Source organism: Danio rerio, chromosome 21 (genome assembly GCF_049306965.1).
Source record: "Danio rerio strain Tuebingen ecotype United States chromosome 21, GRCz12tu, whole genome shotgun sequence".
NCBI lineage: Eukaryota > Metazoa > Chordata > Actinopteri > Cypriniformes > Danionidae > Danio > Danio rerio.
In genome coordinates this window covers 11354571-11369460 of record NC_133196.1, presented here as the reverse complement: position 1 = coordinate 11369460, position 14890 = coordinate 11354571, and the positions used below count along the sequence as shown (strand labels likewise).

Genomic DNA, 14890 nt, shown 5'->3' with positions numbered 1-14890 from the left:
TGTGCAGTAATGAGGAGACGCATTCACCGATCAAAATAAGTGTTTGTTTGTTTGTTTTTTGCTTCATAGCAGTTTATGCAGGTTAAATTCTCTATAGACCTTTCTTCTTGTCTTGGATACACACACGATTCATTCACTTCATAAGTGGGTCACAAGATTCTTTAAAGGGATAATTCACCCACAAAATTTAAAATTGACTCACTATTTCCTCACCCTGAAGTGGTTCAAAACCTTTCTGTCTTCTGAAAACCTGTAACCATTGACCTCCATAGCAACAACAAACACTACAGTCAAAAGTCAATAGTTACAGGTTTCCAACATTTTTCAAAATATCCTGTTTTGAGTTCAACAGAAGAAAGAAACTCAGAAATGCATTTAGAGTAGAGTAAATCATGACAGAATTTGCATTTTTGGCTGAACTATCACTTTAAAAATTGTGGACTAATATTTTGACAGAATAGTGAATTTGCCTCTTGTTGTGCTTTCCATAATACAAGTGAGTTCTGGCAATGCCACTGATCTGAATGAAACTTGAATTTTTTGCTGATTACTTTTTGTTTTGGGCCCTACTAACTTAAAAAAAAAAAAACATCATTTAGAGTACTAAAGACTGAAAAAGTCATAATAAATCAATCAGAAAAAAAGCCTGTTAAAGTCAGTTTGTCAAAATATTTCACGTTTTCCTGCTTACCAAGTTGTTCTCTATGTAATTTAGCTTCCATGTGTTTTCCCATGGTTTAGACCAGTGGTTCTCAACTGGTTTGGCCATTAGACCCACATTTTAACATGGTCATCGAGCCGCGACCCAAATTTTAGGGAACTATAATATGATTTTAGGAATTATAATTTATTTGTATTTATTTGTTAACATACACAACTAGTGACAGATAAATCATAAGACAATTACCAAGATTTACAAATAAACAATATTTTACTGCTGTCATTTAATAAAATGTATCAAGTTATAGAAATATTACAAGTAAAAATGTCAAATGCTGTAAACAGTGGTTAGGGTAAGGAAATGTTAAGTTACCATTAACTAAACTGAACTGTTTATAAAACATTAACACTGATCTGGTTGAACTGAACAGAAACCAGCAAATTGAAGTAAAATTATTAAAATAATCATAACCATTTTTATAATAATCACCAGTTATTTGCTGTTCTGCTTTTGTGAGGGCTTTCTTGGCCTTTGCTACACTGTGAGCACAGTAAGATGTACTTGTACTTGTTTTGAACATGAAGATGTTAGGCACTTTTGTGATGCCCTCTGCTATTGGAGATGCCTTAGAAAATAGTCCACAGGTTTGTTCTTGCAACTGGGATTTTTGGTTTCTAAATGCCGTTTTAATTTAGAAGGTTTCATGCTCTTGTGAGAGCACCTCACTACATGACACACTGACATTTTAAGCCTTTTTTGTCGTCAATATATGCAAATCCACACTTTACATATTCAAGGTCGTATTAGCACTGGAATTTCACATGTCAAACGGTACGGTTGTCCCACACGCATTTCAAAATAAAAGTCCGATAATAAGCAAAATAAGTTAAATATTAAACTTTTGTTGTTGTTTTTTTTGATCACACACTCCGCAACTCGAAAGTATTTCCATCATGGCCGTGTATGCAGTGAACTGACAAAATTCTGAAATAATTGAAAACACTATAAATATGAAAAAGTATGTTTTTTTATCAAAGTATTTCAAAATTAACAATGTCTTTGTACTCGTAGCTGATAATATACCTAATAGAGTAGCTGTTATCTATTATTCCCTTCGAACTAGGGATGAACCGATCCAGATACTTGGGTACTTGGTACCCATCTGGTACCGATCCAAGTCTGATCTTGCACGTGCGCTATATTCGGTGTAATTTATAAACCAACAAAAGTCATGAAGGTAGCTCATAATAAGGCACTAGAAAGTTGTCATGTAGACCTACTAATCGTAAATAATCTGAAGCCATTCTATAGTTTAATGTAAAGTACAGATGAATATTCAAGTGGTTAAATTCATGTCCATTTCAGCGATTTCCGCCGCTGCTTCTGTCAATCATTCTTCATTCATTCACAATTCAAACTGCGAGTCATGTTCATGACAACATAAAAAATTTCTTCAAGACTATTTGTTCCTGTAAATAGAAATAATCTGTGGAAAAATGCATTTAGTTTTGCATTAAATGGGAGAGAGGGTTATTACCTGCTGCTCTTCACACACAAAGTAGGCCTACCTGAAATTTTTAATTAGAAAAGTCTTAATAATACATTGGACAGATCCTCAATGCACTGATTTCTTCCCTTTGTGCTGCTTAGTTTAGGAATTTTCTGCATATACAAGAGGGCTGGGCACTGTGTCTCAGTGATGCATCAAGCATTTCATTCATGCTCCAGCTGCGCAGACGCGATCTGCGTAGCTCTGTAAAATTATTCTCACAATGAGTTTCTGTTCTCTCGTTCTTCCGACTGAGTTTATTCTTCCGAGAGGAATACTTTCAGTGCCGCAAACAGTTTGTAAAGCCTGGCTCATTGTGGTCAAAGTAGTTGATTAAATTGATAAAAGTGAAAATGAAGGGCGCAATATTTAACAGACGAGTTTGTGTTTTGATTAGGGTCAATAGTGGTAGCTTACAGATTTCCAAGAACAATCTTAATATTAAAAAAAGGAAACATAAGCTGGGTCACAACAACAGATCAATGTCATAACGAATGCTCAAATAATGTAGCCTAGTCTACAGCAAGCATCATGTTTTTGGTTAGATTGTGCCATCTGTCATATACAGTGGGCCTATAGGTCTGTTATTTTTACTAAAAAAGTTTGTTTTGTTTTTTTATGCTTATCAGCGTATCAGGATCGAATTTGTATCGGTCGATACTCAGAATTTTGGTATCGGATCGGTACCAAAAAAATGTATCGGTGCATCCCTACCTCAAACACACTTCTCAACTCATTGTGTCAATGCAAAAGTTATTACTGTTTTTAAAGGGATCGTGCACCCAAAGCTAAAAATTCTGTCATCATTTAATCATCATCACAAAAATAGTAGTTTAGATTTACATAAAAAAACAACATGCAAATAAAAAGCCATCAGATTTTTGATTCTTTTGCGACCCCTGGAGTGATTAGGTTATATACTGTAAAAGACACAGCACATTGATTTTATGGCAGCAGGTACACTTTCTGACATCTTTACGGCACTCACATATATCAAAAATAAATTCAGGCCACAACTGAACATGGAGGATGGAGTGGCATTCTTCAAAATAAAATGATGAATTGGACCTATAGGTTGTGTGCACCATTGTGTGCTAGGTTTATATATTTATAACCCCCTCAAAGGATATTGGGGGTCGCGATTAACTGGCATTGTTATATTGGTGGTCACAGACTGAAAAGTTTGGGAACGTCTGATTTAAAGACCGCTTACAAAACAGCATCCCTGTTTGTTTTCTGCTTTTTCTGGAATAATGTTCAGGTTCTTGCACTGACCAATCAGTTCTCTTCATAAGACCTCCGTGTATTGCTAGGAGCCACATGTATTAGTTTTATTTAGCCTGTATATGCTGTTGGGGCTCTCATAGTCTTAAATTCTTTGAATCAACAAGGACCATGGTTTCAAAAATCTCCTTTAATATTCTACTGAAGAAAAAAAATATTACATTTTGTATAGCTTGAGGATGAGTGAGTAATTTGATAGTGAGTTTTTTAGTGTCTAGGTGAACTGTTACTTTACGGTAGTTAAAATTCAGGCATGTATATCAGCATTCAGAGGTTCAAAACAACAAAACCCGGTTAAATTGAGGTAAAGCTGGTTTTATATTCGCACAGTTCAGTGACAACTTATAATGTGCTCCCTATTGTTCATCATACTTTGAATATTTGGCCTGAAATCACATGATAATATGACTACAAAACAACATTAGCACTATTTATTTGACTGTGAACAATGTTGTACTTTGATAGTCATTGGCGGCTAATATAATTCCACTATTTAGAATTTGCAAGGAATACTTTTCTGAAATGATATCAATATAGAGAAAATCCAAATGTATGATTTTAAAACCAACTTTAAGGACATTCTAAAACACTTAAAGTGAAAAAAGCTTAACGTGGCTTAATGTACCTGAACATTAATCAAAGAAACACAAATCTTTGTCAAACGTTACTTGTTATTAACCCCAACCCCAAAGAACAATTCCAAATTCCATAGATAAAGTGAAAAACATCATGTTAAGCGTGTTCTCCACCATTAAAGTCTATTATAAGGAAAAAGCTTAACGTGGCTTAATGTACCTTAACAAATGAACTGTACAATTGTATATGGAATTGAGACTCATCGTTTTTACAGTCGTTAGTAGGGTTGCATGGTTTACCGGTACTTTGGTATTATCGCGATACTATGGCTCCAAAATAGTGGTGGTGCCACTGTAGTTTGTAAATGGTAGTTTCGTCATTAATGGTTTATCTACAATGGATAATGTATGAATGTGGAAAAATCACTAAAATGCTCACATGTTTGTGAAACAACAGACTATTTTATTTGAATAGACTGTGGAGCCCTTTAAGTTTGCAATACTGTAGAATTTGCACCTTTTATGGTAGCCAATTGCACATTTTCTAACGCTTCAGTTCGAACGCACATCTGAATCAATTAATTTTTGTTCCTGTCAATATGATTTAGTAGCTACAACAACCACAACAATCTCTTTTTCAAAGAGATCAAGTTAAAGCAGGGTGAATCAGCTTTCAGCCACTATGCCCCCCGCTGCTGGAATCAGCTTCCAGAAATGATCAGAAGTGCTCCAACATTAGGTATGTTAAAATCAAGACTGAAAACACATCTGTTTAGCTGTGCCTTTACTGAATGAGCACTGTGCTGCGTCCGACAGATTGCACTATTAGGTTTTTCTCTTCTTCTTCATTCTTTTATATCACATTTTACCTGTTTTTATGTTGTTTTTTTTACACATTTTTATTATTTGTTTTTATTTTAATTTTACTTGTTTCTTTTATTTTTGTTTATGTAAAGCACTTTGAATTGCCACTGTGTATGAAATGTGCTATATAAATAAACTTGCCTTGCCTTGCCTTTTTAAGAGCGACTCACAAAGTGAAATTTTAAATTACTTGGAATTGTCACCTGATAACCTGAAAACCCCAAAAAAGCAACAGACAACACTTAAAAAATTGTTGACTAATTTTCATATTGCCTAATTTTGTTGGAAAAATGCTCTTCTGTAACAAATTTCATTCTGTATAATTTGTATGTTTATTTAAATGCATTTTTAGTTGGTCAGTTAGCTACAAAATAAACAACAACAAAAAATTTAGAAATTTTGTGTGGGTGCAAATAATACTTTTTGGCCTTAAAAGTGCAGTATGTGATTGTCTTCAAAAAAATGTTTTGTTGTGCTGGTTGAAAGTCTCTTCACAGTTCAATAGTAATGATTAAAGTAAACGATCTAAATGTATTTATATGTATTTTTATATTCAGGGTTAGGCATAAAACTAAAAAATGTAAATGCATTTAAATATTGTCGGACCGACATCTCCTATAATTCCGATAAGTAGTTCAAGCTGTCTGTCAGCAAATGCAAATGCAGATTCGGACTTCTGCGCATCTGTTCACGCAGATCCGCCATTTGCGCATGCCCGTCTGCATGAGCGCCGCATGTTCACAAGACAATTACAGACACGGTGAAACCAAATGCTGAATTGAAACTTTTGAAAATCCTGAATCAATACTGGAGTTACTTTTGCACGCTGGAGGAAGGACGACAACATCACAGCTGAACTATTACTGTTAGACAGGTAATGTTCCGTTTTAAAACTATTTTAGTCAAGCGAAGCTTGTGTTAGATTGTGTTCTGTTATGAATGCCTTATATGCACAGACGTGTTGTTCAGTCACTGAAATCTCCCGGCAAAAGATTGATACGACTATTTTTAGTTTTTTTAAGGGACCTTTGACAGCATCGATAATGGAGATATTTATTTAGTTTAACAACAAAACATCAGTAAACAAAGCTATTCCGCCTAACCTGCTTTATTGAGCTGTAGTTGCTTTTATATTCACATTGGATCATTTAAACAATGACAGCCTTCCTATACTGTTTACCATGCTAATCTGACTGGCGATGACATGAACTAGTGGGTTGCCTGCTGTTGTGACACGGTGCACGCGTTCGCAAGTTTAGGAGTGTGGCTTTGAATCACAGTCCCTCCTCGCCGTCCAAAGCTACTATGCTAAGCAGTTAGCATTTTGGCAGATCACTCACTGCACCTTTAAGGGAATTATGGATTACATTCAAGTAGGCCTATTCTAGTATAAAATGTAAGATTTCTGACAATTTTATTTAATTTTATTAAACTTTATAATTTAAATTATTAATTACAGTATCGCAATACTGGTATCGTGATACTTTAGCTGGTATAGTATCATAAGATTAATTAATGGTATCATGACAACCCTAGTCATTAGGATTAATTACAAGCAAAGTTGGACAGAAATTTGGGTTTCTCTGGTTGATGTTTAGGTACATTAACCTATTTTAAAGGGCCATGAAACCCCCTCGTTTCAGCAGGGTGTTTTCACACCTCTTCTTTGGAAAAAGTCAGAAAAGTGGGGGTGTCCAGCTCTGTTTAGGGGGGAGTATCGGAGAAACTAAAGTGGGAGGGTGTGGGAGTGTCTATTTGGGCACGCGCGAGTTTCAGTCAAAATACACAGGAGAAAGGGATGGTGTTTAACCTACATGGACATCTGTAGTCGAATTATTTGCCAAATTATTAAATGTCGGACTTTAACTGCAGTTCGGCTCTTTCATTCAGGGAATTCATTCATGCCCCTCGCGACAAATGAGATATTAGATTCGAGGAACTGCTCTAAGCGTGTATTTTTCATGCAATGTTTGATACCGCACGGCGAATGACAGAAAAAAAACTCCGCATTTCCCGGAAACTTAGATGCACACAGCAGGTAGCGTCAGAAAGCCGCGTGTGTTATTCCGGTCACAAAATGCGGTGCTAACATGTTTGCACTCAATGCAATAGTTAACTTATTTGATACGAACAAACTGAATATACAAAGAGCACTGGTCGCTCACTTACCAAATCTGTAGAGACAGGACAATCACCAGCAACTAGAGCCGCGTCTTTATGAAGAGAAGACTACATCCGGAATCCGGATTTCAGCGTTTGCAGATGAGAACAGCTCTCAGGTAAACAATAATCCCCCTTAGACACGTAAATTATTGTTGTCGAGCGTCGCGTACACTGTTAATCCACACGTGATCCAGATAAGCTCTCACAGAGAGAAAATGAAAACGAAACTTAATGGCAGCAAACTGTAAAAGCAACACTTCACGCTTGTTTTGCCAACACAACGTGGCGTCTCTGTGGTGTAAAGACGGTGACACTAATGAATATTAATGAAGTTGCACAATAGAGCGCGCTGATTGGTTTGAACCAAGCCTTACTCATGCATTAATGCATCACACTGTAAGACGTAATAAGGCACACTCTGGCACAGACGCCCAGTCTGCACGCTGGAATACACGCTATTATGTCATGACCGTGACGCAGCTTCAAAAATTCGTTTCAAACAGGAAGTACGAATTTGCTTGAAATAACGCAAAAACAACCAATTTACACTTTTTAGTGAAATATAGGTGTCCTAATAGTGTTTTTAGCAGTGTGGGACACATATACGACTGTCAACAGCTCAAAAAATGTGTTTTGGTGTTTCGTGACCCTTTAAGCTTTTTTTCACATTAAGTGTTTTAGAATGTCCCCATACCTTACCTCAATCCCGGCTGAGAGACTAGAAACCATACATATTGAGGTAAAGTTCAGGGCTCAACAATAAGGACTGCCCGTGGCCCAGGCCAGTGTGAGAGACACTTGGGACAGTAGACCGGATCATTACTGGCCCGATTGGGACAGTTCTGCCTTGTCAGTCACTAACATTTAATTTGTCTGTGACTATTTGTCAATTGCGTGAATTTAAAGCTTGTGCTTTTAAGTCTTTAAATGCTACCTTCTCTGTAATGTCGTAAACAACATATTGCTTTCTGATTCGTCTTATATGATTGATTTAACCATGCTATTTTTTTTGTTACCTGGTAACAACCAGTTCAGCGTAGAAACAGCAACATGTCAGCAACATCAAATTATAAGGCTAAACGAAAATGTCTGTCTCTAGCGTCTTGGAAGTAGACATTTACATGGAAACAACACGATAAAATAAAAATTTAGTGATGTTATGCATAGTTTGCCGTCAGTTTGACAAGTCAGCCAGCTTTTGTTAAATAATTTCAAACTGCAATAAAATACCTCCACATTTTCCATACTGCTGTTTTTGTTTGCATAACACTTATATTTACAATTGTTTTTTAAGTATTGAAATTCTAGATTTACAGACTTTATTTTTGACACATTATTTAAAATATGTGGCTAAAAAATAGCTATTAACTTACCTTTTTTTTTTTTTGGTGGGGCCAGTGAAAATTTTGGTAGGGCAAGTAAAAATCTAAACCACTTGCCCGATCGGACCAAAAAATCCTTAGCGTTGAACCCTGAAGTTGTTTTTATATTCACACATTCAGACTTTCTTCTTGATAATATAATTTCAGAAAAGCATTCTTTGCCATTTCTAAATAGTCAAAACATTATGGTAGCCATTGACTATCAGTCAAAGTACAACATTGTTTGTAGCGAAATAAATAGTGCTAATGTTGTTTTGAAGTCATGTTTACATGTCACAAGTTGATATTGAAATTTAAAACCAACTTTACATCTATACCATACATTTCTAACCACTACATCATCCCCAAGCAGCTGCTATTTTGTTCAGCATGGTGGACCAGACTGCATCAGATACGATCTGTCAATCATGCAAATATGCATCTAAATCCCAAAACACAGCATATAATACGACCACAAGCATAACATTCAGCACAATAACATGCATGAACTGTCACTTGTGCAAGACTTAACGTTAGATTGTTGCATCAGCTGAGACTCAAAACAACAGTGATAAGAGACAAAAATAGCTGACATATGACGAGCCCAACTGTTTAACGAGCAAAACCACATCGATTCCAAACACGACAGCCCATCGTCAGGTCACACAACGTCGAATTAAATATAAAAAGATGTGTGAATATGCTCACCAAAACGATCGGATCTCCGGTCTCCCTTCTGTCATTCACGCCCAGCAGATCAACCCTCTCTGCCCCCTGTGAGGCTCTTTAAACCTGCTGCCTATCAGAACGTGAAGCCTGCGCTTTATTATCAACCATATCCCGTGTTTACCTTCTCAAAAATACACTTCTGAAAGAAATAAAACTAAACGACAGCCGGCATAGAGGAGTTACGCAATGTGAGGACGAAATGCCGGTTAATCTGGCGCCGGAGGGTGTTTATAGTGGGGAAGGTTGCCGCTCCGCAAGCTGTTGCCATGAAAAAATAGCGGCGTTCTTTTTTCGGGAATGCGCGCAGAGCGGTGGATTTTACGCCAACTGCGTTGGGTCGTGACGTCATGACGTTTATATCATAAGGGTCCGTAGTGTCTCGCTTTTGTTTTTGCGGTATTTGATATTTAATTATTTTACTGATTATGTCTGTATAATAATTTAATTATTTTACCGAAATGGTTTAATAATTATAATCAATTGTTATTTTGTAGTTGTTTTGTCAATTATGATGAAATGTATTTGATTATTGTGCTTATTCTGTTTAAAAATAAATAAATCTAATTAAAAGCACACAATATATAAAATATTTTAATCAGCCAATCACATGAAAGCAACTCAATGCATTTAGGCATGTAGACATGGTCAAGATGATCTGCTGCAAATCAAACCAACCATCAGAATGGAGAAGAAATGTGATTTAAGTGACTTTGAACGTGGTATGGATGTGGTATAGAGATGGGCTGGTCTGAGTATTTCAGAAACTGCTGATCTACTGAGATTTTCATGCACAACCATCTCTAGGGTTTGCAGAGAATGATCCGAAAAAGAGACAGTATCCAGTGAGTGGCAGTTCTGAGGGCACAAATGCCTTGTTGATGCCAGAGGTCAGAGGAGAATGGCCAGGCTGGTTCGAGCTGATAGAAAGGCAACTCACATAACCACATGTTACAACCGAGGTAAGCAGAAGAACGCACAACACGTCCAACCTTGAAGCAGGTGGGCAAGAGCAGCAGAAGACCACACTCCTTTCAGCTAAGAACAGGAAACTGAGGCTACAATTCGCACAGGCTCACCAAAATTGAACAATAGAAAATTGGAAAAACATTGCCTTGTCTGATAAGCCTTGATTTCTGCTGCCACATTCAGATGGGGTCAGAATTTGAGGTCAACAACATGAAAGCATGCATCCATCCTGCCTTGTATCAACTGTTCAAGCTGGTGGTGGTGGTGTAATGGTGTAGGGGATATTTTCTTGGCACACTTTGGGCCCATCAGTACCAATTGAGCATCATGTCAACGCCACAGCCTACTTGAGTATTATTGTCCATCCCATTATCCCCACATTATGACCACAGTGTAAAGCGTGAATCAACTTAGACTGTTTTTTTGAACATGACAATGAGTTCACTGTACTCAAATGGCCTCCACAGTCACCAGACCTCAATCCAATAGAGCACCTTTGGGATGTAGTGGAACAGGAGACTCGCATCATGGATGTGCACCTGACAAATCTGCAGCAACTGCGTGATGCTATCATGCCAATATCAAGCCAAATCACTGTGGAATATTTCCAGTACCTTGTTGAATCTATGTCATGAATGATGAAGGCAAAAGGGGGTCCAACCCGGTAATAAATTGGCGGTGAGTGTATATACACACACAGACACACTAACACACACATTTTTCTGGAAATGTTATAAGATAATAAGTAATTACAGATATTTTTGGACTGAATATGGAGATTGTTTACAATTAATCATCATCATATTTTAGTATTATCTGGTTGTTATCGTGACTTCATATAGTTCTATTATTTATTAACATTTTTGTTTGCTTCTTTGTTTTTAAAACCTTTTGCAACACATTTTTCTATTCAGCCAATTTACACAAAAAATAATGCTCCACAAAAAAAATAAATAATAATATAACATACTGTTGCCTCACAGCAAGAAGGTCACTGGGTCGCTGGTTCGAACCTCGGTTTAGTTGGGTTTCTGTGTGGAGTTTGCATGTTCTCCCTGCCTTTGCGTGGGTTTCCTCCGGGTGCTCCGGTTTCCCCCACAGTCCAAAGACATGTGGTACAGGTGAATTGGGTAGGCTAAATTGTCCGTAGTGTATGAGTGTGTGTGTGTGGATGTTTTCCAGAGATGGGTTGCGGCTGGAATGGCATTTGCTGCATAAAAACTTGCTGGATAAGTTGGCTGTTCATTCCGCTGTGGCGACCCAGGATTAATAAAGGGACTAAGCCGACAAGAAAATTAATGAATGAATATAACATACTGTTAATGTTGCATTATCCCTGCTATAAGCTGCAAAATCTCCTACAAACATGACTAAAACTACAATATTTTTAACAACTTTCTTCTTTGTTTCTCTAACCACAGCTGTAAGCAGTTTCAGCTGTGTAGCCCACACACATTCACCTTTGTCTTTGGTCAAGTTTGTTGTTCTTCAGTGGTCTGCTGACTCAGCTGTGTAGGTGTGATGGCATGACAAACCATGTCTGATGACAGAAGAGTGACAGGATTTATTATGTAAAATGCTATATCATACACAGGGATAAATCTCTGAAGTCCCTTAATTTTTTCATCCACAGCCCTCAAGATCTACTGCAAAGCTTCAACATCTCTGAGCACAACATCCACAACATCCTCCTCTTCTGCCTGCTTCTGAAAATCCTCATAATAAGATGCTGAAAAATAGAAACGTATTTGTCTCAGACTGAAGAAACAGCTATTTTCAAAATGGATGGAATACAGGCAAGAAAAGTGAATTTATCCTCCATTTGTGTCATCTGAGATTAACCAGACTGCTCAGTTAAGTGAAATCTGTGGAAATGACAAAGATACACAGACATAGAGAAAAAAATAAAACATTTTTTTTACTTTTCCATTTTTGTCTAATCATTGGGTTGTTTTTTTATTTTATTAATCATGCAGTATACATTCAGAATAAGGACTGCAGTGAAAACAAAATATTAATACATACTATTTCATTTTTTTGTTTGTCTACTTTTGTTTCTAAATAAAACTCTGATAGCATTTATTCCATAATAACAATTCCATATAACAATATTGTCATTTAGAGCTTTGTCTCTATGACAAAAAAATAATTAATAAATAAATTAATTAATTAAAAATATATATAATTGGTCAGAATGGCTTTTTTCATTTGAGTGAAAATCTGGGTTAATTTACAGGCCTGTAGCCAGCCTATTGGGGTGGTTCTTTTTTTCTCCAAAAGTGGACCTGTTTGCAGTTATTCGCCTAATTTTCTATTAAATTATTGTTTAAATAATGCATTTTATTGACTTTTTAAAGCACTAATATTTGCTGGATTAGCTTGTCAGATGGTGATCATGGCCACACTTTTGAATGCAACAATAATATTTCCTACAATTTTGTCAAAGTGCTTACCATACTATTTTACCACAGTGTTTATTTACAAATGTGCAAATGTTACAAATGTTTAGTTATTACAGTTTTATAAATAATATTATGAGATTAGAATTTTAAATTAAAAAAAAAACTGAATATAAAATACTGACTTTTAAAATACAAATTTACTATCATGCATCATTAAAATAACAACAACACCATATAGGAATCTGTTAAAACTTGTTTTAATTAAAAACTGTGGCCTATTGGCACATAACAAACTGACCAGCTCATTTCCTCTGTGAGAATGTGTTTATTTGAATAAATAAAAATTAAATTTTTCTTATAGTCTTCTTCAATTTTACAATTTGTGATTGCATACTGTCAAAAATGGTACAAATGAGCACATACTGTATAGGGACCAAATTCGTGACCCCCCTACAGGCCTGATTTATCAAATGGGACCGCTGATTCTTCTGAAGTTAAATTTCTGTTGGGTAAAGTTACATTTAAAAGTAATTTAATACAATTTTACGCCTAGCTTACTCTTAAAAAACAAATGCAAAAGTAACATGACCATTGAACATGACACATACATTTACATTACTCCTTAAACCAAGGGTCACCAACATGGTGCTCGGGGGCACCAGGTAGCCCGCAAAGATCACATGAGTTGCACGCGGACCTGTTCCAAAAATAGCTCAACATAGCACAACATACCAGTAAGCTGCATCTAATATTTTTGTAGCTATTCGTTTTAAATCACACCTGCATTGGTGTAAATTTTTAATTTACATTAAGTTATATATTTAAAAAAAAAAAAAAACATATTTCATGTTGCATGTTGATATTTATCTGTTTCCTACCTTGTTAAATCATTGTTGACAGCTATTGTGAGAAATCCTTAACATGATTAGTGTCTTCACTAGATGAATATCATTAATTATTAATAACATTAAGTTAAAAGTAAATTTAGCTAATTTGTTAAGAAATGTGTATCAAACTGGTAGCCCTTCACATTAATCGGTACCCAAAAAGTAGCTCTAGGTTTCCAAAAGGTTAGTGCCCCCTGCCTTAAACTGTAACTTGGTAACAAAAAAGTTACTCAAGATTGTTAGATATTTTAGCTTTTTACAACACTGTGAATAACATGCATGAAAACATGCCACTTTTGTTATAAGAATGTTTAAGAAAGGTCTTTAAAAGTAGTATTTTATTTGTACGACACGCATCAGTAGTTTTACAAAACAAAAATTTATTAACACTTCGCCTAGCTACATTGACATGTAGCCCAATGGTAAACATTTAGGTCCAAATAGAAATAATTTACATATAAATCGTCAATTAATAGCTACGCATAATGAACTTTCAGCTTCAAGGTAACGAGCAAATATTTAATGTTCCAGCTGGAGCTGTAGGTTTATTTACTACCGGTGTATGTAGCCTACACGGTACGACTTGTTTGGGCGCTTGGCAAACTATCCTCCGCAAACCAATGGACTTGAATCAGTGGAGCTTCGTCACAGGATGGACTGGAAAAGTACCACAGAAGCATAACTCATTAAAAGTTTAATTTATTACATAATTGCAGTCAAATTCCCTCTAACTACATAAATGTGATATTTTTAGTCAACAGCGTCATCTAGTGATAGATATGGCCAACTGCATTGCGGGGTTGGCATAGTTCACTAAATACTAAAAAAAATCTGTCATAATTTACTCAACTTTCACCTGTCACAAAGTGTTTGTGTTAGTATTTCTTCTGTTGAACACGAAATAAGTTAATTAAAAAAGTGTATGAAGCATTTAGGCTAATCATTGACTTGGCAGCATCACCTACAAGTTATTTTAACAGGTTTCTAACATTCTTCAAAATACCTTTTTTTGTTTTCAGCTGACGAAAAAAAAAGGAAACTCATTTGAGGGTGAGTAAATATAATTATTTTGCATGAACTATTCCTTTTAAATAAAAAATAACCATTTACAAAATAATCAGGTGCATTCAACAGGAAGCTATATCAAATTTAATACAATTACATTTCTTCTTGGCAAAATATTAGATCAGGTGAGTTTATAACAACACAATTCTGAAAGCATCTTTAATGGTACACCATTGCATATGCAAAATGTTATTTAATGGACGCAGGCTAATTTTGTCATCAGCCAAAATGTGTCATATTATTATCATCACAATAATAAAGGAGGATGTAATTATATATTTCCTGAATATCTGTTTTTTGTCCTATAATTTAATCTGACTATTTAACTTCTTATAAAATACACATACAAAGTTAATATGTAATTAATTTAATAATGTGTTAATT

General features: G+C 35.7%; 1 protein-coding gene across 20 annotated transcripts in view; it reads right to left on the bottom strand.

Annotated features, from left to right (window-relative positions):
• Positions 1–9472, bottom strand: part of LOC567670 (probable E3 ubiquitin-protein ligase HERC1) — a 167731-nt gene extending 158259 nt beyond the window's left edge. For all 20 annotated transcript variants that reach the window (XM_073935797.1, XM_073935798.1, XM_073935784.1 and 17 more), the window contains exon 1: positions 9166–9472. The gene's annotated coding sequence lies outside the window, so the exon portion shown is untranslated. The remainder of the gene's footprint in view (positions 1–9165) is intronic.
• Between the last annotated feature and the right edge of the window lie 5418 nt (positions 9473–14890).